The sequence below is a fragment of the Dendropsophus ebraccatus genome, unplaced genomic scaffold (genome assembly GCF_027789765.1).
Source record: "Dendropsophus ebraccatus isolate aDenEbr1 unplaced genomic scaffold, aDenEbr1.pat pat_scaffold_1247_ctg1, whole genome shotgun sequence".
Taxonomy (NCBI): Eukaryota; Metazoa; Chordata; class Amphibia; order Anura; family Hylidae; genus Dendropsophus; species Dendropsophus ebraccatus.
Window position 1 is genome coordinate 1,288 of NW_027208664.1, and position 24,177 is coordinate 25,464.

General features: G+C 40.9%; 1 long non-coding RNA gene across 1 annotated transcript in view; it reads right to left on the reverse strand.

Moving 5' to 3' along the window:
- Nucleotides 1–3,661: 3,661 nt before the first annotated feature.
- Nucleotides 3,662–24,177, reverse strand: part of LOC138775015 (uncharacterized) — a 40,699-nt gene continuing 20,183 nt past the window's right edge. The window contains exons 2-3 of the long non-coding RNA XR_011360461.1: nucleotides 7,756–7,919; nucleotides 3,662–3,698 (exon numbers count right to left, since the gene is read on the reverse strand). This is a non-coding gene — a long non-coding RNA (uncharacterized lncRNA). The remainder of the gene's footprint in view (nucleotides 3,699–7,755; nucleotides 7,920–24,177) is intronic.

The following is a 24,177-nucleotide window of genomic DNA, read 5'->3' on the forward strand; positions in this document are numbered from 1 at the left end:
ACTGAAACAGAGCTGCTCTAAAGCTTTTAAAAGATTTTCCAGAAGTATTCCATAGAGATGATTTCTCTTATTTCATGTAAATAAAGTTCAATCATGGTATAATAATACAAAAAAGTAGAATGATGCATTTCAGTATCTCCCCATTTCCAGTTTACCATATGTTGATGTTGGCAAATAAGTACAAGTACAGTCGGTCACCAGCCACACTAATACAAATGGTACCTCTCTTTGTGCTGTCCATGAATAGCAGACTATTCTATAGTGTGAAAAGTTTGAAACCCTTGTGGCTGGTGACCGATTCTGTACTTCTTAGGCAGTGTAATAGGGGCAGTGCCAAGCCCACAAAAGCCGCAGCCTGGCACGCCTCTCCCCACCCCATCTCGTCCCATCTTGGCTTCCAGCACCAAACACTTAGCTGAAATCTTGTGCAAGCATTTTGATTTACCCCGGTAGCAACAAAACACAGTAATCACTGAACTTAAGGAGATCAGTTAAAAAAATTACAATGGAGTACTCAAGCAAGAGTCTCCATTAATGCCCCCAAAAAGTCGGTGGAGCCTCGGTTGCGAGTCTCAAAACACGGGATAGCCAGATATCTCTAGCCTGTTGCCACGGGGTGCTTCCATGATGGGGAGAGCACCACACCACCCTGAAAGATAGCCCCTTAAGTCCCACTCGGTTTGCGAGTATTGGAACATAAATAGAGAAACAACAGGGTGGCCCGTTTTCCCTATTTATGTTCCAATACTCGCAACAGAGTGGAACTTAAAGTGACTCTGTACCCACAATCTGACCCCCCAAACCACTTGTACCTTCGGATAGCTGCTGTTTTATCCAAGATCTGTCCTGTGGTCCGTTCTGCAGGTGATGCTGTTATTGTCCTAAAAAATACTTTTAAATGTGAAGCCCGTGCCAAACGGGAGTATCTGTGCCCTAACTTTGCACCACCCCTCTGTCCCTCCTCCCCACCCTCTTCAGCATTAGGAATGCCACTGAAACATTTTCTCCATGCTGAACATTGCACAGGTCCTTAACGATCCAGCCCATGTGCCGGGCTGCCACAGGTGGGGAATAGGAGGCAATCTGCCTGGAGCATTCCTAATGATGAAGAGGGTGGGGAGGAGGGACAGAGAGGTTGTGCACATTTAGGGTACAGATACTCCCCTTTTGGAACGGGGCTTCAAGTTTAAAAGCATTTTTTTAGGACATTAACTGCATCACCTGCCGAACGGACCGCAGGACAGATCTTGGATTAACAGATTGTGTGTACAGAGTCGCTTTAAGGGGCTATCTTTCAGGGTGGTGTGGTGCTCTCCCCATCATGGAGGCACCCTGTGGCAACAGGCTAGAGATATCTGGCTATCCTGTGTTTTGAGGCTCGCAGGCTCCACGGACTCTTGTTTTGCATATTTAAAATTTTGGGGGCATCATTGGAGACACTTAATTGAGTACTCCATTGGTATTTTTTCACTGATCTCCTTGAGTTCAGTGATTACTGTGTTTTGTTGGTTGATTTGTCATTGCCCCAACTATCCAGAATCCTGCTCCACAGTGACGAGGGGCAAATACCCCGAAACGGCTGTCTGTGGATGGATGCTTGCCTTGGCAAGCCCTTGTCATGATCGCAATACTCGTACCTTAAGTTAGACATTGACAAAAAGGGGCCATCCTGTTGTTTCCCTATTTATGTTCCAATACTCACAACCGAGTGAGACTTAAGGGGCTATCTTTCAGGGTGGTGTGGTGCTCTCCCCATCATGGAGGCACCCCGTGGCAACAGGCTAGAGATATCTGGCTATCCCGTGTTTTGAGACTCACAACCGAGGCTCCACGGACTCTTGTTTTGCTTACCCCGGTAGCAGCAGCATCCTGAAGATGCAAGCATAAAATAGAGCTCCCAATGTTAGAGCAGTGTGTTCTCCAACAGTCTCATACAGGCCCCATAAGGCCAGTTATTCAGGATGTTGTCAGCGTTAGGGAAACTTACTCGCATGCACTTAGATTTTGATTCATGGCGCATGTTTGAGACCTGAGGTCAGATCTTGGAGCTAGAAGCTGGGCCATGACTGTCACTCAGGATACGACAGGGTGGGGAGAGGTGTGCTTGGCTGTGGCTTTTGTGGGCTTGGCACCACCTTAGCTCTCCAATTGTTTAGGCAGATGGAAAAAAGGTCTTTTTTAGCATTTAGATTACATAGACGGCCCAAATAAAGCTACTGGCTATATTTTTGCACTAGGTGCTATGTTATAGTGTGACAGGTTCAAAACCCTTGTGGCTGGTAACAGATTTCTTTTAAATAGAGTATCTGAAAAACCTGCACGGAACTTACGGAAATTACAATATCTCCAGAAGTTGAAGAACATTTTTAATATAATAATAATAGTAATTTACAAAATTACTATATACAGAAAAGACTGCATCCCTACAAGTAGCTCAAAAAAAAATTTGGAAAACTGTCTATCAGAAGGCCCACAACTAGAGATGAGCGAACCTCGGCATGCTCGAGTCGATCCGAACCCGAACTTTAGGCATTTGATTAGCGGTGGCTGCTGAAGTTGGATAAAGCTCTAAGGCTATCTGGAAAACATGGATATAGTCATTGGCTGTATCCATGTTTTCCAGACAACCTTAGAGTTTTATCCAAGTTCTGCAGCCCCCGCTAATTAAATACCGAACGTTCGGGTTCAGATCGACTCGAACCTGGTTCGCTCATCTCTACCCACAACCAATGGTGACATCATACTGGATCTAGCAGTGCTTAGCAGTTACCACCATTTTGGGCTCTGATGTAAATGCGATTTTTTTAATACATGTGATGGGGAATGTTCAGAGGTAAAACTAACATGATGAATAATGTTACTTTTCCAGAGGTTTCATTTAATGCACTAAAGTCTATTCAGTAAATGCTACTTCTTTTTGCCAGTTAAATTAAGTTAAAACATTTGTTCTTATTGCCTGAAAATTATTTGACTCTTCTCTACTGTGACAGTGATGAAGTAACAGCACTAAAAAAGTGACAGACAGCCATGTAACAGTGAACGGGATATGCATCTTTTTAAAGCATTCAGTCAAGTTCTTCTAAATTTTTAAAACAGACCAGTTTGGGGTCTGCTATGTGAGTTATTTAATTCCAACAGCCAGATCCCTAAAGGAACACTTCAACCAACATTTTTACCATCTAATCTTTTACTAAATGACATTATGTAAATTCTAACTTTTCTTTTTAACTAACAAACTTTCTAACCTTTTTTTTTTTTTTACCATTGTCTCTATTTTGGAGACATTGTCTCTGTACTGGTCTTTGGCTACACTTGGCAAGACTTCAGATTGTGCTGCAGAAGTCATTTAAATGGCACCAAAAGTCAATTTAAAAAACCCCCATTGTGACTAGAAAAACTGTTTATCAAAATGACAATATTTTTCTCTACAGAAAGATACAGGTACTTTACAGGATACATTTTATATAGTTTACATCTCATATTTTTGTAAGCAAATATTTTTGTGTTATGGTTGACCAAAACATGATGAGAACAGAGCTCTACGTCTGAATAAAACACAAGTCTAAAAAAGGATCATAGAACATACCTTGTCTTCTCCGACTGTTTAGTTTCCTAAAGCAGGTGCCTTCGACCAGCCGGTTAAGTCGCTGCTGTTTATAAGCTCTAAGATCTCTGGCTGAATCTTCTCTTTCAGCTCTCTATGCAATAATAAAAAAGACAGGTACATTGAGAACCATTAGGATTGTTTTGAATTGTTTTTTTCCCCCTGTGCAATGACAATAAAGGTATACTATGTAAATAACACACCCAAGGGAAGATTTTTATTGATATACCTGTAGTTACTTTTTACATTAACATCATACTCCCATAAGGCTGGGTTCACACCGCGTTTTTGCAATCCGTTTTTTTTCATCCGTTTTTTGCAAAAAAATGGATGAAAAACGGATGGAAAAAACGGATGCATTAGTGTGCATCCGTTTTGATCCGTTTTTCCATTGACTTAGATTGTAAAAAAAACCGGATCAAAAAGGATCAATTTTTTAACAGACACAAAAGTAGTGTCAGCTACGTTTTTGCGTCCATCAAAAAAAAAACGGATCTGTTTTGATCCGTTTTTATTTACAATGGAAGTCAATGGAAAAACAGATCAAAACGGATGGACACAAATGCATACACACACACACACTACCGTTCAAAAGTTTGGGGTCACCCAAACAGTTTTGTGTTTTCCATGAAAAGTCACACTTATTCACCACCATACATGTGAAATGAATAGAAAATAGAGTCAAGACATTGACAAGGTTACAAATAATGATTTGTATTGAAATAACATTGTTTTTACATCAAACTTTGCTTTCCTCAAAGAATCCACCTTTTGCAGCAATTACAGCATTGCACACCTTTGGCATTCTAGCTATTAATCTGTTGAGGTAAGCTGGAGAAATTGCACCCCACGCTTCTAGAAGCAGCTCCCACAAGTTGGATTGGTTGGATGGGCACTTCTGGCGTACCATACGGTCAAGCTGCTCCCACAACAGCTCAATGGGGTTCAGATCTGGTGACTGCGCTGGCCACTCCATTACCGGTAGAATACCAGCTGCCTGCTTCTGCTGTAAATAGTTCTTGCACAATTTGGAGGTGTGTTTAGGGTCATTGTCCTGTTGTAGGATGCAATTGGCTCCAATCAAGCGCTGTCCACTGGGTATGGCATGGCGTTGCAAAATTGAGTGATAGCCTTCCTTATTCAGAATCCCTTTTACCCTGTACAAATCTCCCACCTTACCAGCACCAAAGCAACCCCAGGCCATCACATTACCTCCACCATGCTTAACAGATGGCGTCAGGCATTCTTCCAGCATCTTTTCATTTGTTCTGCGTCTCACAAACGTTGTTCTTTGTGATCCAAACACCTCAAACTTGGATTCATCCGTCCACAACACTTTTTTCCAGTCTTCCTCTGTCCAATGTCTGTGTTCTTTTGCCCATCTTAATCTTTTTCTTTTATTGGCCAGTCTTAGATAGGGCTTTTTCTTTGCCACTCTGCCCTGAAGGCCAAAATCCTGCAGCCGCCTCTTCACTGTAGATGTTGACACTGGTGTTTTGCGGGTACTATTTAATGAAGATGCCAGTTGGGGACCTGTGAGGCGTCTGTTTCTCAAACTAGAGACTCTAATGTGCTTATCTTCTTGCTTAGTTGTGCAACGCGGCCTCCCACTTCTTTTTCTACTATGGTTAGAGCCTGTTTGTGCTGTCCTCTGAAGGGAGTAGTACACACTGTTGTACGAGCGTTTAATTGACCCCACAAATGTGATGCTGCAGAAACACAATCTGCTCAAAGGAAGGTCAGTTTTGAAGCTTCTGTAACGAGCTAGACTGTTTTCAGGTGTGTGAACATGATTGCACAAGGGTTTTCTAATCCTCAATTAGCCTTCTGAGCTAATGAGCAAACACATTGTACCATTAGAACACTGGAGTGATAGTTGCTGGAAATGGGCCTCTATACACCTATGTAGATATTGCACCAAAAAACAGACATTTGCCGTTAGAATAGTCATTTACCACATTAGCAATGTATAGAGTGTATCTGTTTAAAGTTAGGACTAGTTTAAAGTTATCTTCATTGAAAAGTACAGTGCTTTTCCTTCAAAAATAAGGACATTTCAATGTGACCCCAAACTTTTGAACGGTAGTGTGTATATATATATATATATATATATATATATATATATATAGAGAGAGAGAGAGAGAGAGAGAAAGAAAGAAAGAGAGAGGCTCTTCAGTTGTTTTAGTATGTATTAGTAGTTTTGTGTCCCTAAGACTCTGTTTACATTTTGATTATGGCTTCCTTTCTTATAGGGGCTCTCTCTCGAATTAATGGGATTGGGTATGTTCGGCTTCTTTTAAGTCTAGTTAATCATCTGCATATGCAAGGGTTAATTCTCTATTTTGATTTTTAACATTAGAATCCACACATATGATAATTGGAGGCTTCTGATGATAGACACAAGGAATAGTCTCAATATATACTTATACTAAACTTCTGTTTTGTTAGAAAGCCCAGTATCTTATCTTGTTATTGCACGCTCTGTAGGCTTACCTGGGTTATATAGTACTTTATTAGAGGTTATAAGCTGACAATAAGTGCCCCACCAAACAGTGGCATGTTCACCAAAATTGTGTATTAAAAAATACATCAAAATAAAAAAGTCTGGTCCTTAAAGAGGCAAGATGAAGAAAAAAACTTTTAACATGTCAGAGAAACATTGGTGGGGCCTATGGCTGTATCCATGTTTTCCAGGTAGCCTTTGGCTGCATCCAACTTTGGCTGGGTTTACACTACGTTTTTCCTATGCTTTTATCATATCAGTTTTTATTTGGTTACTTTTAACGGACAGAAAAACCCTATTTTTGTGTATGTTAAAAAAAACGCAACCATTTCAATCTGTTTTTTTTTTATAGAATTGAAGTCAATGGAAAAACTGATCCAAACAGATGGCATACAATTGCATCTATTTTTTGCATCCGTTTTTTTCATAAAACGTGTGCGTTAAACAGATAGGAAAAATGCTGTGTGAACCCAGCCTTCTTTAGCCACCAGTATTGAAATGCTGAATGATCGGACTCGAGCACACCCGAGTAGCACTCATCTCTATTCAATAGTGTTCCAATCTCTGGGATCCCCACTGTTCCCTAAAATGAATGGGCCAACATTACTCTTGACCTAGATCTCTGCAGGTAAATTTACACTAAGGCTTTGGCAATTCAATTTAGTGATCAATCTGTAAGTTCCAATACTAGCAATGTTCTATAACTAAAGCCAAACACATACAAATATTAAAAGCAGTGCTCGGTTATTACAGGCGGCTGAGGCTGTAGTGATCCGGTTAATAAATGACTACACTTTTTCCTCTAGCCATTTATTTGCAGTTCTGGCTACAGTCGATTTATACAGAGTTTAATATCTGTTTCACTTTCCTTGGAGAAAAATAGATGGTATTTCATTTAAGATTCCAAGATTATACAGATCTCTGTAAAGGTCACATCTGACAAAAAGGGGCGAGTGTTCTGAACAGGGAATATTTTATAAACTAAATGTACTGTATTTCCAAAACTATACTGAATACAAATGTCAACATAAACCCTTGAAGTATTCACACTGTATATGTAAATCACTACTAGAACAATATCTACATTTATTAAGTCTGTAAACACAGTGCATCCAGGTACTATCTCTTCGTCAAGTGAACCATGCATATGGCTCTCAACATGATGTAAGAAAAACAGTGATATATCAGACCAGGCCATCTTTTTCTATTTACAGTTCTAATGCATGCATGCCTCTATAGTAGGCATGGGCACAAGTCTGCAGCTGCGTCACCCCATATGCAGTCAGCTGTGATGCAGTCTGTCAGTCCGTCAAAGCCAGCAGAATTTTTTTCAGCAATTTTGTTACAGAAACTATATTGTGGGACTGGACTACAGACTGGCCTTCAATGTTTAAATGCATCACTGAGCCTTAGCAATCCTCTACAAGCCATTTTGGAAACATCTTGACCCAGCTGTCAAGACATCACAATTTGGCTATTATTACTGTATGCCCTTGACCCTTGCCATTTTCCTGCTTCCAAAACTGACTGAACACTTCACTTGACAGCTGCTACAGCAACAAGATTATACGTCACTTGTCAGTGGTTTTAATGTTATGGCTGATGATTGCTTGTGTGTTCGTATATACTTCAATAATAGATTACTTACAGTATAGGGCGGGACTGGAAATCCTCCTGGTTCATTCTTTCTGACTGACGTATTTTCAAGATTTCTGTGTAGCTGAGGTTCTGAAGCCTACTCTTGAACTGGTCCAGAGAACTTGGTTTGTTTGTTAGAGCTCTCATGATTTGTTCCTTTACAACTTGCATAACCTATTAGAGACAAATAATTGGTAAGTGCTTGGTCGCTCGGTCAAAGATAAGTTGTTTACTTGAAAAAAAAGATATTACATACAGCAAGTCAACTAAACTATCTTAAACACATAAATGAGCAAAAGGAAAGTCAGCTCACCAAAGTGCAGTATATGTGTGCCGCTGTAATTCCCCAGGTCTGGAGCGCGTGGAGCAATATTGCGGGCCGTCTCCCGTATATAGACTTCAGTAAAGAAAATGGTGACTCCCAGCTCCGTAAAAAATATATGTATAACTTTATTGAACGTGCATCTTAAAACAACAAACAGGCTAAAAACATTAGTGCCGACGCGTTGCGAGGTTACACCTCTCAATCATGATTAAGAGGTGTAACCTCGCAACGCGTCGGAGCTGATGTTTTTAGCCTATTTGTTATTTTAAGATGCACGTTCAATAAAGTTATACATATATTTTTTACGGAGCTGGGAGCCACCATTTTCTTTACTTTATTTTCTTAACCCCTTCCCCCAATATGACGTCCAGGGACGTCATGAAAAGCAGTGGCAGAATGCATCATGACGTCCCTGGACGTCATGCTTTCCCTGCCTCCCCCCTCTGTCCCTGGGTGAGATCGGGCAGCAGGAGGAGGCTGTGTCACACAGCATCCTCCTGCTGCCACTGCCCGGAGGGGAGCCGCGCTCCCCCCCGGGCAGTTAACCCCATAAACGCCGCGGTCAATGCGACCGCAGCGTCTATGGGGAGATTCAGTGTCCCCCGCCGATCGGGCGGCGGGGGGAGGCTGCAGAACGCTGCCTCCCCCCACCGCCACTCAGTCTGTGTCCCCCGGCCCCCTCCCCTCATCCTCCGATACCGGCGGATCGCCGCTACTACCTCTTTAGCGGCGATCCGCCGGTACCGGGCATTACCGGCGCCGCCGATAGTTTTCATCTCCCCCCACCGTGAATCCACGGTGGGGGGAGATGAAAAATGTCCCCTCAGACCCCAGATCAGCCCCCCGATCACCCTCCCCGGGCGGCCATCAGATCCAAGATGGCCGCCCCCATCCCTGCTAACAAACGATGTTTGTTCGCAGGGATGGAAATGAATAAGTGATCAAAGCCCCATGCTCTCCGCCACCGGAGGTAGCGGAGAGCATGGGGCAGTGATCGGGGACCCCCCCGTGTGGTCCCGGAGCAGGCGATCGGCGGTATATACTATATACCGCCGATCGCCTGTTCCCAGTGCTGATCAGCACTTTTTATCCCCTGTCACCATAAATCATTGGTGACAGGGGATAAAAAGTGTCACCGTGCCCCCCCCCAAGTCGCCCCCCACCCCCCCAGTCACCCCCGTCCCCCAGTCACCCCCCCTTCCGCACATACGTTACCTGATCCACGGAGCTCCGTCCTCCTCGACGTCCAGGCTGATTCTGAAGTGCGCATGCGCTCCAGAATCAGTTAGCTCTGAAAATTTAAAGTGACAGAGACCAATTTGGTCTCTGTCACTGAACTATGATTACTGTGATAGAAAATATCACAGTAATCATAGTAATACAGTGAAAATTAATGTATAAAGTACAAAAAGTGAAAAACATACAAAAAAATAAAACACACACTTTTTATTATAGTAATAATTGCAGTTTACTCCCAGATTACCCCTAGCCCCCCAAATTACCCGTAACCACCGCAGGTTGCCCATATCCGCCCCAGATTGCCCGTAATCACCGCACGTTGCCTATAACCACCGCACGTTGCCCATAACCACCGCACGCTGCCCATAACCACCGCACGTTGCCACTAACCACCGCACGTTGGCACTAACCACCGCACGTTGCCACTAACCACCGCACGTTGCCACTAACCACCGCACGTTGCCACTAACCACCGCACGTTGCCTATAACCACCGCACATTGCCTCTAACCACCGCATGTTGCCTATAACCACCGCATGTTGCCAATAACCACCGCACGTTGCCCATAACCACCGCACGTTGCCACTAACCACAGCACGTTGCCACTAACCACCGCACGTTGCCACTAACCACCGCACGTTGCCAATAACCACCGCACGTTGCCCATAACCACCGCACGTTGCCCATAACCACCGCACGTTGCAACTAACCACCGCACGTTGCCACTAACCACCGCACGTTGCCACTAACCACCGCACGTTGCCCATAACCACCGCACGCTGCCCATAACCACCGCACGTTGCCACTAACCACCGCACGTTGCCCATAACCACTGCACGTTGCCACTAACCACCGCACGTTGCCACTAACCACTGCACGTTGCCTATAACCACCGGACATTGCCTATAACCACCGCATGTTGCCTATAACCACCGCATGTTGCCTATAACCACCGCATGTTGCCCATAACCACCGCACGTTGCCTGTAACCACCCCAAATTGCCAGTGAGCCCCTCCAGATGGTCCGTAATCAGCCCCGATTGCCCGTAACCCCGCATATTGCACGTAACCACCGCACGTTGCCTCTAACCACTGCACGTTGCCTCTAACTCACACACGTTGCCAGTGACCCCCTCCAGATTGCCGTAACCACCCAAAATTACATGTACCCACCCCTGATTACCTATAAGCACTTTCGTTTATCCGTAACCACCCCAGATTGTCTGTAACCACCCCATGTTGCCCGTAACCACCGCAGATTGTCTGTAACCCCCCAGGTTGCCCCTAATCACATGTAATTCCCCCCAGATTGCCTCTGACCACCACACGTTGCCTCTGACCACCGCACGTTGCCTCTGACCACCGCACGTTGCCTCTGACCACCGCACGTTGCCTCTGACCACCGCACGTTGCCCCCGACCACCTCACGTTGCCCCCGACCACCGCACGTTGCCCCCGACCACCGCACGTTGCCCCCGACCACCGCACGTTGCCTCCGACCACCGCACGTTGCCTCCGACCACCGCACGTTGCCCCCGACCACCGCACGTTGCCCCCGACCACCGTACGTTGCCCCCGACCACCGCACGTTGCCCCCGACCACCGCACGTTGCCCCCGACCACCGCACGTTACAGGTTCCCATCCCAGATTACCTATAAGCACTTCAGTTTATCCGTAACCACCCCAGGTTGCCCGTTACCACCCCACGTTGCCCGTTACCACCCCTCGTTGCCCGTAACCACCGCAGGTTGCCCGTAACCACCACAGATTATCCGTAACCACCCCACATTAGCTGTAATCTCATTTTTTTTTTGTATTTTAGTAACTGCGCTATTCTAATAACCATTACTAGCTGCGGTTTTGCTCCAGCAAATTGGCGCTCCCTTTCTTCTGAGCCCTGCTGTGTGCCCATACAGTGGTTTATGCCCACATATGGGGTACCGTTGTACTCAGGAGAACCTGCGTTACAGATTTTGGGGTACATTTTTTCTCCCATTCCTCGTGAAATTGAGAAATTTTAAACTAAACGAACATATATTGGAAAAATTCGAGTTTTTCATTTTTACTGTCTTATTTTGAATACTTTCCTCTAATACCTGTGGGGTCAAACCGCTCACTGCACCCCAAGATGAATTCTTTGAACGGTGTACTTTCCTAAATGGGGTGACTTTTGGGGGGGTTCTATTCTGCTGACACTACAGGGGCACTGCAAACGCACCTGGCGCTCAGAAACTTCTTCGGAAAAATCTGCACTGAAAATGCTAATTGGCGCTCCTTCCCTTCTGAGCCCGGCTGGGTGCCCATACAGTGGTTTATGCCCACATATGGGGTACCGTTCTACTCAGGGGAACCTGCGTTACAGATTTGGGCATGCAGCTTCTCTCCTGTTCCTCGTGAAATTGAGAAATTTCAAACTAAACAAACATATTATTGGAAAAATTCAAGTTTTTCAATTTTACTGTCTTATTTTGAATACTTTCCTCTAATACCTGTGGGGTCAAAATGGTCACCACACCCCAAGATGAATTCTTTGAGGGGTGCACTTTCCAAAATGGGGTGACTTATGGGGGGGTTCTCTTCTGCGGACACTACAGGGGCTCCGCAAACGCACCTGGGGCTCAGAAACTTCTTCAGCAAAATCTGAACTGAAAATGCTAATTGGCGCTCCCTTCCTTCTGAGCCCTCCTGTGTGCCCATACAGTGGTTTATGCCCCCATATGGGGTACCGTTGTACTCAGGAGAACCTGCGTTACAAATTTTGGGGTGCGGATTCTCTCATGTTCCTTGTGAAATTGAGAAATTTTAAACTAAACGAACATATTATTGGAAAAATTCGAGTTTTTCATTTTTACTGTCTAATTTTAAATACTTTCCTCTAATACCTGTGGGGTCAAAATGGTCACCACACCCCAAGATGAATTCTTTGAGGGGTGTACTTTCCAAAATGGGGTGACTTTTGGGGGGGTTCTCTTCTACGGGCACTACATGGGCGCTGCAAACGCACCTGGCGCTCAGAAACTTCTTCAGCAAAATCTGCACTGAAAATGCTAATTGGCGCTCCTTCCCTTCTGAGCCCCGCTGTGTGCCCATACAGTGGTTTACGCCCACATATGGGGTACCGTTGTACTCAAGAGAACCTGTGTTACAAATTGTGGGGTGCAGATTCTCTCATGTTCCTTTTGGAAAGGAGAAACTTTAATCTAAACATATATATTATTGGAAAATTAAAATTTTCGATTTCTTTAAGGCCTAATTGTGAATACTTTCCTCCAGCCCCTGTAGGGTTAAAATGCTCATTATACCCCTAGATTAATTCTTTAAGGTGTCTAGTTTCCAAAATGGGGTCACTTATGGGGTTTTACAGCATACAAGCCTCCTAAATCAACTTAAAAAAAGAACTGGTCCCTAAAAAAAAATCAGTTTTGGAAACTTTCACAAAATGTGATAATTTGCTAATAAATTTCTAAGCCCCATAACAGCCTAAAAAAGTAAAATATGTTTCCCAAATTATGCCAGAATAAAGAGGACATATTGGTAATGTGATTTAGTAACTAATTTATGTGCTATGACTTCCTTTTTTAGAAGCAGAGAATTTCAGAAGTTCATAAAATGCAAAATTTTAAAATTTTTCATGATATTTTGATGTTTTTCACAAAAAACACACAAAGTAGTGACCAAATTTTGCCACTAATATAAAGTGCCATATGTGACAAAAAAACAATCTCAGAATCGCTAGCATACGTTAAAGCATCACTGAGCTATAAGCGCATAAAGTGAGACAGGTCAGATTTTGAAAAATGAGCCTGGTCATTAAGGCCAAAACAGGCTGCGGAGGCAAGGGGTTAAACACAGTCCATTCACTTGCTCAGTTTAGCATTATGGTGTTCCAGCGTGAACTTCGGAGGGTGATTTTTTTTTTTTTATATGTTCAGGTTTTACCATGCAGTTTTAAAGCTAAAACCCTGAGTGGCATCAACTAAATCCCCACAATGTGTAAGTGTAACTGGTAAACAGTGTAATCTTAGATTGAACAATCTAAAAATGCAACAGTGGTTCAGCCAGTTTTAAAACATAAAGCATTTTTAGACGGTCTAGTCTAAGTTCATGTCACTTGGTAGTTAGCTTATTTTTATGGAAAAGATGTTTGCCAAAAATACACCACATTTTTGCAAACGGCAGCTTGCTTCATTTTCAACAAAACCATAGCTACTTTAAGGTACTACTTATTGGTGAGGCACAAAAGTACCTAAAAAGTCTCCAAACCACATTAAAAATGTAGTGTTGTAAGCCATTTTTTAAGCGCACACAGTTTTAGTTATTTCCTCCACTGTTATAACAGCAAAAGGCTGTACAAACGATCCAGTGATTGTTTGTGCGACCCTCCCTGTCTTGTAATAGCAAATAAAAGCCAATATATGAGATCATTGTTTGTTCACAGAAAGCACCGTGTAGTCTAAAAGTTGAGTTTTGTAGAGATGTGTGCAGGAGGCTGTATGGTGGCACATGACCCTACTTCAGGGCCAAAAAGATTTCACATGCAGCCGTGATATTCTTCGCTGGACACTGTATGTTAGTGGTATTCTCCACCAGGAGCTACAGTGTGCTTCTAAGTACATAAAGGACTTTCCCATATCTAGAGATAGAGGAGTTAATATTGCATGAATTTCAGACGCCTATTTTTCTGGTCTCTACTAATCCTTATTTCGGCAGTTAGCCTTTCACCAACCCAAACATACAATAGATACTATTTAACAGCACAATAGAGATGAGATAAACTGTATCTATAGTGTTGCTTTAAAAAGTGAACATATTAAAGGGGTTTTCTAGGGAAAACCCATTATTTGCCAATCTACAGAACATGCTATGAAAAGCTGATTGGTGAAGCGCCAACACCCCCTTGCCAATTAAAAATAGTGCTTGCAGCCTGAACCCTCAGCACCAGTGATTGTGTAGTTGTGGCACTGTCTTATTGCAGCGCAGCTCCCATTCACTATAGGGACATGTTCCCAAATTGTTCTCACTAAGAGTAAAGCCACTTCCACAGACCACTATTTCAGACAATAATTTCTATTAGGAGAACAATTAATAGTAGAAAAAACACAGAGAAACTTCAATAGAAAAACTTGCATCTCTTTTGTGTTTCGGACCCAGTCCTAGTCTTGGTTACAAATACTGACCAAGGTAAATCAGCTGGCATTGCCAAGTCTATTTTCAGTAACAGTTATAAAAAATTTAATCTAATGATAACTTTTAATTAATCACAATCAATTCGATCAATAATAAAGAATATTTTCTCTTTACCTATTTTCTGCATTTATATGATTTAATATTATGTTTGATAGTTAAGAAATGTAACCTATTGTTAAGTGTAAGCAAGGTTTTACAAGAACACATTACTCTTTTGGCTTGATAATGGATTTTTATTTCTAGCCTTCTAACTACATTATTCCCTTCAATATTTGTGCTACCCTACAGCACCCCTAAGAATCAAGAGTAGCACAATGGCAAGAAAATGTGTATAGCATATGCAAAGAGAACAAAGAAACTTTCACCTTCACCAAAAAAAAAAAAGATGAGCAAATTGAGAGTAATAACGAAGCAAAGTGCTTTGCTATCTGCAAAGCACTTTTCTTCGTTATTACTTTAAATTTGCTCATCTTTTTTTTTAATACACATTTATTAAAGAAAATGTAAGCTTTCTTTGTATTAACATTCATACTGTACATTGACTAGCAGCTGTAAGGGGTGACATGGCCCCTCTGATGCCACCAATGGCTGTATCGGGAACTGCAGAGCTGGTCGTACAATAGTTACATATTACTAATGCTGCTGCATGCAGCGTTAGCGATACTTACCGCTACCGTCTATCCTAATGCTTATTAGGAGTAGAGTTTGGGAGTCAGTAGAGCTGCAGCTGTGGCACAGTGAAGCAGAGTGAGCAGAGATATCTGTCAATCACCTCTACCTTTTGCACCACTGTACTTGCACTGCAACATTAGTGGCACAAGCTCTCCACTCAAATGTTAATTCTAATGCTAGCATGCATTACAATAGACATTAGGGGGGATTAGTATTACATTATAGTATAGAAGGGCTCCTGTTACAATACGTTGCCCAACAGCTGGACACATATTAGAAGGTGCCAATTTTAATTACTGTTTTCAGATAAAAAGGAGAGAAACGGATTGCGCAAGGACATTGTGATTTTTTTTGTGTATTTACTATTTAATTTAGTATACTAACCTCCTATTAGCCTCCTATTGTGCAGGAGACACAGAGAGTGAAGGAATGTCTCCTACCTTCATCCTCAGTGCCGTTCCTGTGCACTTAGTCATTTACTCCACAGTTCGGTAAGACTGTTAGGAGCACTGGCCTGTCCCCCATAGCTCCGAGCCTCCCTCGGCCGGCCCACCCCTTCTAATGATAATCAAAGGATCTGCACAGATCATCACTATGGGGGTGGGGCAGTGCTCCTAACAGTCTTACCGGATTAAACGACTAAGTGCACTGGAACTGCGCTGAGGATAAAAGGTACACAACACTGGGGCTATCAGCAGGTTAGGGTTGTCTAACCCAGTGCTTCTTAACTCCAAGTCCTCAGGCCTCACCAACAGGTCCTGTTTTGAGGATATCCCATACAAAGGACACCTGTGCTAATACCTGATGCACTGAGTATAATTATATCACCTGGGAAATACTAAGGAAAACCTCAAAACATGATCTGTTGGTGAGGCCTGAGGACTGGAGTTGAGAAGCACTGGCCTAACCTACTTATAGTTCCCCTTTTAACTATCCAGATACCAAACCCATCATATGTATTATATTCAATCCATGACCATTTAGAGACTGAAGGAAACTTCCAATGATGTGCCTGTAAGCTTATGGTGTATAGTGTGCTCCCCCAATATCACAAAGAGGTCTTTTTCATAGACTGCAAACTTAGTAAGCATACTGTTATGAAACCATGTACTTCTGTCATATTCCTTTATCGATTATAATGTTCTCAGAATTCACAAGAATTTCAGAGACTAATTTTTTTTTATTCTTCGGGTAGACAAGAACTAGATCTGACATATAATTTGATATTATTAATGAAGTAGAAATACGAGTAAAGAGTAAAACGTATTGGTATATTTTATTTTGTAGCAGAGTATGCCCTTAAGGTCAGCTAAGCTAGTGTGACAGTGACTGCATTAGACAAAGCGTTCTCCCAGTTCTGAGTGATTTTCTATGACAACCTACATAAACTTGCTTATTAGTTAATTGAATCCATGGTTAGCCAGCATTGAATTATTTCTCTGATTTCTGACAAAGCCCCTGGCAAAATATAGCGTTCACATAAAATCAATGGACTGTGTTAAGAAAACCCAATTTACATTTCAGCTTAGGAGCCTTGTTCAGTGAAGGGGAACCTATTTGTTTATGAGACATCATAGGTATGTTGCTATTGTTTGTTACTCTAGACAAATAATACAACATGCGTCAAATAATTAAACCTGGAATTCTGAATTGCTAAGATACTTCCATTTGTTGCCATTTTCCTCATAACTCAGATTGAGCCATTTTTTTTTGTTCTGCATCGCGTAGGAAAATGAATCTAGATTGTGACAATATATTTGGTTCCATGCTAACAGTAATGCATTGTGAGATGAGGTGCATTCTCCGCTAACTCTAAGAGGAGTGTTGAGTCCATGATGGGTGTAGTCCACAACAACTTATACAGACACTGTTTTGATGCTTTGATAGTACATAAATATATAAGTAGAAACTGCCCCCTCATCCTTCCCAAACTAAAGCACCAGCAGTCTGAACATTTGGTAGGTGTGTTATGTAAATGTACATATGTATATTATAAACCACACAAGGCAGCAGAAATATCAGCATAAGCAAGCTCTACCAAGTGCTATATATTTGCATATTGTTGCCTACTCTTAAGTATGTTGGTTTGTCCATTCTGCTGCTGTAAGACTGAGCAATGAATAAATTAAAGCATGACAATCTGTGACATAGAAACTCTACGCTATACAAACAGATGGTGAAAAAACTGAACCCGATAATTATTAATGTATCTATGTTTCGATACCTACAGATGTCCTGAGTTACATATTTTATGACATTTTTAGGAAAAAGAATATGTACAGACAATTATAAATAAAATAGTCAATTAAAAAGATTGATAGCTTGATAGTTAACACACCCATGCTATGTATAGGAATTGACAGGAGCCAACAGGAGAACACTAAGACCCAGTGTATACACAAAGCAGTGCTAGAATGGCCTAATATCACGGAGTGCCTTTCAGTGATGGGTTGGTACACTGTAAAACAAGAGTACATTTCTCTTAGATTTGGTTTCCATAAAAAGATCAGAACTAAAAATATTGTTAGGGCTTGTAGCTCAATGTGTATATTTATAACTAAGGCTATGATAAAAAAAACAGTCCTGAACCTATACAAATTCATGGAGCTTTGAGTATTCTTGTGATAAGAACACTGCAGGGAGTAAAATGGTGAGAGAGGTGACAAGCTCACTGACCTTTTTTCCTTTTTTAATTGGGTTTACAACCTGAAAACTGGTGAGATGTAAAAATAAATAATCTTATGCATAAAATTTAAGTTGATGTGCTAGTTTTCTGCCATCCTGATTGCTTCCATTGCTCCGATACACATTTCCTATCACACAGAAGGGGAAGAGTCTCACTAAATTGTTTCATTCCTAAGTGCAGCAAGTGATAGATTAGGGACACAGAAGAGACTCAACTTCTGTCTACACAGTAGAGCAATCTGTGGACTAAAGTCTGACAGGGGATCACATGACACAGCTGTTACATACCATATCTTATAATACCAAGAGAATAATGATTGTAATATACTATTCACACAGTTGAATACTTTAGTTCAGAGCTATATTAAATCTTTAGTGAGTACTAGCTCCCCCCCCCCCCCCAAAAAAAAAAAAAAAAAAAAGAAAAAGAGAATAAGCTCTGTATAGTAGCAATCTACTGGAATAAACAATTTACCTAGTTAGACATTGAAAACAATACCTAAAGTTCATCTTTTCCAAGTAACATGAATAGACGTGTATGACGTCTACTACAGATGTCTGTGAACATAAACTATATATCAGGTGTAACTAGTAGCAATCTACCAGAATAAACCATTTACCTAGTTGAAGACGTTGAAATAAAATACATCAAGTTCATCTTTTGCCAAGTTAAGAAATACAAAATGTATGCAATCAACTATAATGTAAGAAGTTATTTTATATGAGTCAGTGATTACATAAGCGATAAGCGATAATAATGCAAATCCAAGGAATAAGTAACGCTGCAGATAGCTAAGCACATCTCAGGTCATGTAGACAGGATCTTTTAAATAATTGGACAGCTGATAGGGAATGCATAATACAGAATCTCATTTTTGTCAGTAATGTGAACACTGGGGAAGCTGGGGATATGCCTTGTAACAATGAGATAATGTCAGCATCAATTCTATACAAGACTGATTGAGCCTTCTTAATGGAAGCTCTGCCTGCACAGGTTCCTACTGAGAAGGAGAAAGGAGCTTTTTCTTTTCCTCTAAACCATTGGAAGGACAACGTTTTGCCTTGTCTGCTGTCTCTGAGAATTTACATTATACAACATTTAAAAAAACAAAGGCTTATTTTAATCAGCCATTTACGTGCTCTGGGCAATTACTTGCACAACTAACGGTTATACAGCTCTGTTGGCAAATATACTTTAACAATTCCACAGCAACTGTTTGCAAACACTTTAAAAGAGAAGTCGTTTCTAATCAACAACAAAATATGTTCTTCCCTCTGGGTTCTCACTTGTCTATGTATGAATGGAGAGATTCATTATTGCACTGGTGCATGACATAAAAATGAAAGGGATATATTTCAATGAGAAACAGTATACCTCTGTGTGCATTCTGTCAACATCTCCAAATTATTTCCTATAAGACACTGATCTTTGTATACTATACAGTGTGACACCCCCATGGCATCTGCACTAATGAATCAGACTAAAATAACTCCTCAATCATATAATCAATATTTGCATTTACTCTCCCATTGTTTTTTTTACCTGTTCACTTCTGTATTTGTATTTTCATTTTCCATGGTGTCCATCATTTTACAAGAAAATACCACGTAGCAATATATTTTTCTGACATATGTGACTAAATCCGCAATAGAGGTTCCTAATTGAGCCTCCAGGGCAGATGTAAACAGACCTGTACTCATATTTCAACTCTCTTTACTTTGTCCATGGTAGAAAGCATTGACTTGTTACTATTTCAAAACTGTTCACAAATAGGCCACCTGCTACTAAAGCAGATCTTTTGACTGTATGTCTGTCTATACAGTACTCTAACTGTACAAAGGTGCACTGCCTGGATTGTAGGCATACTCATTGAGACATCATGGGGATCTATTTTTGTTTTAGCATGTTACTATGGAAGCGAGAAAAATCTTTACAAATTTTTACATACATTAATGGTAGCTTTACTTTACCTGCTCTGTCCACATCTGAGGCTTTCGGTCCCTGTAGGTCCCACTCAGCCAATTAGTGCACGGCCCCGCCACAGTCACTGATTGGCTGTGCGGGACCTCTGGGAGCCTCAGTTGCGGCCAGATTGTAGAGCAGGTAAAGTATCTTGCCAGCAGCGGGGGTTAATGGGGGCGGCACTTACATACTCACAGCAGGATGACAATGGTGATGTCACGACCCAACTCCCAGAGCTTTGCGGGCTCTGGCTGCTGGAGAGGATGATAGTAAGGGGACACTGGGCACTGGAGCATCCCTCTGCTATCATCCTCTCCACCGGCCACAGCCCGCACAGCTCTGGGAGTTGTCTCGTGGCATCACCATGTTATCCGGGAAGTGAAGCCTTGATGGAGTAGTAAGTGCAGGGAAAAAAGCATTTCCCGAAATAAGTGTATATTGGTAATTGTATAACTTTTGGGGGGCAATACAATACTTTAATAAAGATTTTTGCTGGACTTCTCCTTTAAGGATTGTATCAGTATTTAGGCGTAATATTTATTTATATGATAATATTTATTTGTATAGGGCCAACAGATTCTGCAATACTGATAAACCACCGACACTCCTCTAGCAAAAAATCCACACAAATAATGAATGCACTGCAGACTTTAAATCAATAGCATGTTCTTCATCACTGCAGATTCCACGCATTACAATAGGGCTAATCCACAGGTGGATCCACTGGTACATTTGTGGCAGAAAAGTGAACTGTAGTCTAAGATTTATGCTATGGATTCTTTTTAAAATTCATCTCAGATTACCATAGGTAACTCAGACACCAGTAAAAAGACAGTAACAGTGAACAGCAGTACAAATGACTACAAATAGATGAATTCATTTATTATGTGAAAGTTTCCCAACAAGTGCAATGCTAGGGTACAAAACCACAAGAATCTTGTAACATATTGCATATATTCAGTTTAGATGTTTAACATAGCAACAGTTCAGTACAATATAGTTTCTTATGTAAATTACAGCAGTTTTAGTAACATAACTCCCATGTTCTAGGACTCTCCAACTCGACAAAACAATAAATAAAAAACGGTTTCTAACTAGTTCTTATATGTATATGTGAAGTAGCATGACAGACATTAAAAAATATGGAGAACACATCCAAGCACAAATGGTAAATCAATATCCAGCCAGTCCGTCTGCCATCTAAGTGGTTTTAGGATCACAAGAACATGTTTGTAATCTGCGCTGCAGAAAGTCACACATATTGTGGTAAAATGATACTTAAAGTACCCCCACAGACTAAACCTGATCAGACTGAAAACCGTCAACATTTTACTAAGTAGTTCTATTGGTTTACCAAAAATAAGACTGTGGGGATACAAACAAATTCAGAGACTCATCGTAAACTGACAAACCACTGTAAATTATTTTATTATCAACATTACTAGATAACATTTACTTATAATCTACATGATTACTATAATGCTCCTTGGCGACAGGTTGTCTGAAAAATAGCTTTTTTTTTCTTTTATGTTTGGAAAGAGAAAATGTAGGAAAAGAAAAACAGATGGTAATAATGCTGCAAACAATAACACAAATACAGCAAAAGAAGTGGATATCTATCACTCATGGTTTGCAAGTAGTGATGAAGATGACTGGAAGGACTTCATATAAAAAATAATAAAAAAGGGAAAAAGAGCTACTAAGTATCATTACAGAGACAACAGCTCCATGCTATAGCTCTTCTCTCCCAGCAGTAATAATGGAAAGAATACAGTATCTCACAGAAGAACTTTACAAAAGTTCGTACTTTTCTTTCTGGCACCCACAGATCTTTAAAAATGGAAGGCTGGTAGTTCTTTGAACCTTTAAGACATGTGAGAATATTTTCTCTTCTTCTAAATGCTAGATGAACTAAACATAAATGAGTTTCTAAGCTGAAAGAATGTATACTAAATGATAAAAATGTACAAAAAAACTAAACATGAATTACATACTGCCAATGAAAGATCAGCTAACTACCACTTTAAAAGTGCTTATGAGGATGGAAAAGTCCGACTGATGGACATTCTAGTGAGGCAGATTAATGGCTGCAGTAGACGCCACTTAGTTTAGCGGAAACTGCAAATCAGCATTCTAAGCTGTCAGCTTACTTCTTTGTGAGAAATAGATGTCTTTCAGCAGACTTTATAGATCACAGTGCTCGGCAGCAGTGAGTATGATTGCTGGAAAAGAAATAAGGTGATCACTAAAATTTCAGCTACTTTAATGCAGCATCCACATTTTTATAGTTCCACCACATCCAAACATGCTGCTGATCCGGTTGAGCAATTTAGTAAACAAAGTCCTTTAAAATGGGCTATGACATAAAATAATAAGACATTTGTATTGTAGCCAATGTATTGTAATATTTCTGACACCATCTTTTACAGTTCAATTATTTGACCAGGCAGATTAAATGCTCACTGTCATTTTCAACAACTTCCCTATGTTTTATAACCTATGTTATTTGCTACACATTTGTTAATCATTACTAAAAATGTCTCCTTAGCCAATAAAAACAGCTCTAAAGTTGTGACCACTAGGTGTCTCACTTCTCAGCAATCTGCTCTTTACTGCCTGTTATCAGGATTAGTCTGTCTCTAGTAACAAGTAAATCAGACAAAATACAGAAAGCTATGTGCAGGAGAAGGGAAGAGAACCTGAAACAGGCTGGGATGTGCACAAGCACACTTTAAGCCAGTGTGTCTACTGAAGATCATCCACACTGTTGCTAAAAGGTAAATCAAGGCTTCCCTCCCATGAAAGCTGTCCCCTTTGTAAATACTGCTGCATGTCCACAGTGCCGCAGTATTCTGTCATAAAAAAAAAAAATAGAAGTAGACAACTCTTGCATAAGGATCAGCTGAACTAAAAATTGCAGACTTTCTATGCCAGTTTCTGGTGTACTCCAAGGGTTCAGGATAGTACAATAGCCAAAACTTGCTCAAAGTGAGTGACACTGTACATGGACTACTAATTATCACCTTTACTCGCAGATGTAACTTGCCCCAAGAGAAGATGCTCCAGAATATTTAATTATTTTATGTATTATGAAAGTATTTACTACAACTAATATGTTAGGAGAGACTTGCTATGTAGTACATAAAAAATATTGCAAACCTCATATATACTGTGGAGGCCTCAAATGTTCTCAAATGACACAGCACATTCTTTCACATACACTCACATTCTATGACACGCACACATTTTTTTCCTCCATAGCTCTATTTGTGGACAAAATAATTCTTTCACGTACTGTACATTTGGAGGAAATATAGACCACAAATACAGCCATATGAAAAACTAACAAGGGTTTATCTACCATACAGTGTCAGATAATGCAGCTGGTATGGGGTCCCCAAGGGAAGGCCCAACCTGGTTATGCAGCACCTCTTAATTTAGTAGATAGTAAGAACAGCTCTACTGTGTGCATGAGGCTTTTTTATATTCTAAAGCATTAACACTTTAAAGTGTCATTGTCGTTTAATTTTTTTCTCAGAAATCAATAGTACAGGCGATTTTAAGAAACTTTGTAAATGGGTTTATTAGCCAAAAAATGCATTTTTATCATGAAGCTCTCCCCCCTGTCTTCATGGCTTGCTTATGGAGAGGGGAGGGGTGGAGAGAGATGAGGCATCAAAACAGGACAACAAAGAGTTAATCTACAGTTAATCACCTGGCTATCTCCTCTGACAGTCAGCACTGACCTCTCAGACCTCTGAATACCACTGTCACCCACCTCCATGTTGTGTAATCATTTGTTCTCTGCTGCCGACTAACTTCCTCCTCCCCCTTCCCTCTCTATAGAACAGACAGGGTTGTGTCTGATGCAACAAGTCACAATTAGCTGATATTTTGCAGTGAATGGAAAAGAGGAGGGAGGGGGGACCTGGGACTTTTTGAATGCAGATAATGGCATATTTGCCTAATAAACCCAATTACAAAGTTTCTGAAAATCACCTGGACTATTGATTTCTGAAAAAAAAAAAAAAAAAGTAACTTTTTAAGTATTCTTTATATTTTTGAAAATAGAAATCACAGTGTATATTATGTAAACATGCCGGTATCTCATATTTTAAAGGTTCTTAAAAGTTCAAATACACATATTTGGTATCAATGCGTGCCACAATATCTAATCTATTATGGCCCTATTACACCGACAGATGTCATCTGACAGCTTTTTTTGAGCCAAAACTAGGAACAGGTACTAAAGGAAAGACTGAGATTTCTTCTCTTTTCACATACATTTCCTGCTTTGACTTTAAAAAATCTGTCAGATAATCTGTTGGTGTAGTAGGGCCCTTAACCTATAATTTTAGTA